Consider the following 4665-nt stretch of genomic DNA (forward strand, 5'->3'; position numbering starts at 1 on the left):
AGCAGAGACATACATTCCCTTTCCTCCAATTCAATGTGCAGCGACAACAACAGCTGCCATCAAATGAAACGGAAAGAAAGAACGGAGGGCCGCGGAGGAGAAGAGAAAGAGGATTGTGCCGGCGTGCTGGGCTCACCGCCGTCGCAGTCGCCGTCACGCCTTGCTGCGGACAGCTTCGCCGTCGCGTCCTACCATCCTTGCCACCATGGAGCTGCTCCGATCTGGACTGAGGGAGAGAGGTTGAAAGGAGCCGTGAGGAAGAGGGTTCCGCGAGAAGGGGGGGAGAGGCGCCGTCGTCGGCCAGGCATCGAGGGAGCTTTTGCCGCGAACTCGACGCTGTAGAGGAGAAGCCGTCGCCGCTCCTTCCCACCGCCGCCGAGCTGCCATTGTCACCGCGGTTGAGGGTGTTGCCACCACCAAACCCTGGCCAATGATGCTTCCACTGCACGCGAGAGGAAGAGAGCGATGAGGCAGAACGCGTCCTCGCCGGAGCTCTTGAGCGCCGCCGTCGTTCGTGCCTCCTCCCGCCGCCAAATCTGCTTCTACTTCTGGGTTTTTGAATCTGACCCAGACACCGCCGCCACCATCTGAGCTCGCTGCTGCTGATGATGGTAAGTCCAAACCGCCGCCGGCAAAAGGGGTTCAGGCCGCCGCAGGTGTCGCTGCCAGAGAAGGGAGCTGCATCTCTGTGATTCCGGCCGCCAGGAGTGATTCTGTGACCTTAGAGACCACCGCCGGAACTTCTGGCTACTTCTGCCGTCGCCGGAAAAGTATACCGGTAAGGGTTTTAATTTGCGGTTTCTGTCCTTTTTGAATCTCGGAAAGAGTATTTACACTGCGTGGTTGTACAGCTGCTATTATCAGAAATTCGGGCCGCCGCCGTTATTCAGAATTTATTAACGGAGCCGCTGCCGAGTCAATTTGGAGTTGTGGCTGTTTCGTTTCATTAATTTAGTGAGTATTTCTATTTCGAAAGCCTCGCGTTAGTACCTTGTTGTGCTTAGTTAATGAATATGAGTTTTGATAACGTGGGGTTGAGTCCTGATTATTGTATGTTGCGATTAGTGTCGCTATGGTTATTGCGGATGTGGCTTGAAGCTGAGATTGCGGTTGTTGTTGATTTCGGGTTAAGGCGGAAAGGACTCTGTGACGCGTTTGGATTATGGAATTGCGTTTTGAGGTAGGGGCGCTTTCCAAAAACTATGTTTTATGTATTGGAATTATTACATATGGATACTGATGTGAGATATTGTGTATTTGGTGATTGTATCTGCCTTATGTATTATTTGATTGACTCGAATGATTATGGATGTGGGTTTGGCTGAATTGTTGTACGGCTTGTGAAATGTAATGTTTTGAAGTTGATTCTTTAAGAATTTGAAATCTGAGTTTAATCCACTGATAATTGATTTGATTTGAGTTAATTGTTTTGATGATTTGAAAAGTTGAATGCACTTTTGAATTCAGCCTGGTTTACTTCAATTGATTCGGTTTTGGACAAATGATTTGTTACTGAGCTGTTTCTTTAAGGCTTTGGAAATGAGTTAAAACGGTTGATATTGAGTTGATTTTTGAAATGATTTCCTTGAGATATGCCACTGAGGCGACTGTTGGATTTAGCTTGCTTTTGAATTGATTTCTGGGTTTGAGCTGTTGAAAAGGAATGAGAAACGGTTTAGCAGGGACCCGAACCGGGTGGCAAAAGTCCAAGTTTTAGGGGAGGTGCTGCCGAAATTTCTATAAAATCCTACACTTGTTTGTAAGGTTATTTAAAAAGGGTTGGATTTGAGAAATTGTATTATTTGATTTATTAAAAGGATATTTATGTTTTCAAACTTAATTTATTTGATGAACCTTATACGTTGAGTTCGGCTTATTTAGAACTGAACTATTTTTACCGTTTGAATCACTGAAGGAAAGAATGATGTTTTAATATTGATTTCAATATAAAAAGGAGTTTTTAGTGATCTTTAAATAGTGATTTTTAAAGGAACCTAGACTTTTGATTGAGTAATCAAGTTTGAGGCATTTTGGAAGAGTTGGAAAAATGGGTTCCAAAAAGAAATCTGAAAGCGGTTTGATTCAAATGAACCGGTTCCGTTTCAAATGAGTTGATTTTTGGACCGTGTTGGAACTTGTGATTTTGTATGGTTCGGTTTCATAATAAATTCAGTTTTATTTACTTGAACCGAGAAATTCTAATTTTAAGAGTTTCAATGAATTTTAAGGAATTGATGTAAGTTGACCTTCCCTAAAGACTTGGGACTCTGCCGAGAAACTTTTGTTATAAAATCCCATTGTTGGATGGGTGATTTTGAATACTTTGAAATAAATCCTTAACTTGCCATGGTTTTGGAAGTTTTGGAAAGAGATTGCCGAGAGTGGCTTTGTTTTAAAAGAGAAATCACTTTGAGTAAATTTGGCTTATGAGCCTGAGATGATTTGAGAAATGAGATCTTTAAAGTCAAGGTTGAAAAGAGTTAAAAATTTGATTTCAAAGTGAAATGGCTTGAGAAAAGTGAGTTATGGCTTAAATGCCAGTTTTATGAATTCGATGATGTTGAATGATGGAAGTACTGTTTTTGTTATGGGCCAGAATGGCTGTGTATGATTATGAATATTGGCTGGTTCTGGATTGAACCGTGAGCCGGAATGGCTGTGTGTGATATTGATTTATGGCTGATTGCCGAATGAGTTATAAGCCGTATGGCTGGCTATGAATTATGAATTTAAGCCGAAGGGCTGTATTTATTGATAACTGGTTGGTTCTGAATTGAACCGTGAGCCGGATGGCTAAGATGGATGGTGATCCATGATTGAATATAAATGCATGTATGCAATTGAATGATTTGTGAATTTAAGCCGAATGGCTGAGATGAAAGTTGTAAGCGAGTATGCTTGTGTTTTCTCTCTGTTGTAAGGGTGACAGGGCACCGATACCCTCTAATGGCGACAGGGCGCAGATACCCTCTAATGGCGACAGGGCGCAAATACCCTCTAATGATAATAATGCGCAACAGAGAGACTGTGTCCGGGTTAGCTACCGGACACGTCGGGTTGGCTTGGTAACCGACAGATGATATCATCAGCCACTAGGGACAGACATGCATCATATGCATCTATGTGACATTGTTTGGGTGTGCATATTATACTTGGTTTGCCTATGTGATTACTTGTGATTACCTGCTACTTGTTCTACTTGCTGTAACTGTTTGTTTGTGCTTGAACTTCCTATCTGTGCTTGCAACTGGGACTCTGTTGGTTTGTGGTGGTTGGTTGTTGGATTGGATTGTTTGGGCCTAAGGCCGTGATTGAATTGAGATGGACCGATGGTTGATTCCGGTCTTATGTTTCTGGTTTGGAAAATTATAAAGGGCTATTTTGGTTCAGTATAGATAAACCTTTTTGAAATGCTTTGATGTTTTGAGAATTGAACAATTCCTCTTTCAAAAAAGATTTCTGACTTTACTTTCATTATAAACTGTTGTTTTTTTGAAAAGAGACATAAGATGGTTATTAATCACTGGTACGGTTTATCTTCATGTATCCTATTACAGTAATTCCCAAAAACCCTCTACTGAGAACCCTTTCGAGGATGATGTTCTCACCCCTTACATTTTTCCCCTTTCAGGATATGGGCGCAGAAGTTACGAAGAATTTATTTAGTTATTGTTGTGATGTTCTGTATTGCTTTAGATTACTAATTATTGTACCCTCGCCTTTATCTTGATATATTCTGTAAGAGGGATAGGAATTGTATTGGTTAATGTCTGTAATATTATTTATATATATGTATGTATATATATGGATGTACTCTTTATGAGTTTTTGTAAGTTGTATGGTTTCTATGGATGTACGTTATCGAACGAAAGTATTTTTGGGAACGGTATTTGCGGTTTAAAGTTTCAAACAGGCTCATATTTTAATAATAAATAGTATAAGAGTCGTCGTAATGTCCGAGCTATCAGAGTCGCGCAGCCGGAAGCGTGAGCTTTGGTAGTTAGGGTGTTACAGCAACGGCGCCAAAAACTTGGTGGACGAAATTGTGATCCTCAAAATTGGTCTCTTTGTATTTGTATGAAATCAAAAATACCCAAAAGAGATCATGGTATGATGAATTGGGATCTTAATAATCCCTGGTAATGGCACCAACAGCTTAGTGTTGTTGTTGGACCAAAAGAGTTACAGGCACTGTTAGAGAAGTTCACAACTCCGTTCAACTTAACCAGCAAGTGTACTGGGTCATCCAAGTAATACCTTACGTGAGTAAGGGTCGATCCCACAGAGATTGTTGGTATGAAGCAAGCTATGGTCACCTTGTAAATCTCAGTTAGGCATATTAAATGGTTATGGATTTCGAAAATTAATAATAAACAGAAAATAAAATAAGATAGAAATACTTATGTAAATCAATAGTGGGAATTTCAGATAGGTGTACGGAGATGATGTGCTCCTCTTGAATGTCTACTTTCTTATTACATTCATCCAATCCTTCTTACTCCTTTCCATGGCAAGCTGTATGTAGGGCATTACCGTCATCAATGGCTACTTTCAATCCTCTCGGGAAAATGGTCCTATGCGCTGTCACTGCACGGCTAATCGTCTGGAGGCATCACCCTTGCCAATGGCTACATCCCATCCTCTCAGTGAAAATGGTCCAAATGG

At 41.3% G+C, this 4665-nt stretch overlaps 1 long non-coding RNA gene across 1 annotated transcript; it reads left to right on the plus strand.

Moving 5' to 3' along the window:
- Window positions 1–1067: 1067 nt before the first annotated feature.
- On the plus strand, window positions 1068–3884 carry LOC110275036 (uncharacterized). Its single transcript, XR_002367246.2, has 2 exons — window positions 1068–1180; window positions 3632–3884. It is a non-coding gene; the product is annotated as an uncharacterized LOC110275036 (long non-coding RNA).
- The last annotated feature ends 781 nt before the right edge of the window (window positions 3885–4665 follow it).

The sequence above is a fragment of the Arachis duranensis genome, chromosome 9 (assembly GCF_000817695.3).
Source record: "Arachis duranensis cultivar V14167 chromosome 9, aradu.V14167.gnm2.J7QH, whole genome shotgun sequence".
Lineage (NCBI taxonomy): Eukaryota > Viridiplantae > Streptophyta > Magnoliopsida > Fabales > Fabaceae > Arachis > Arachis duranensis.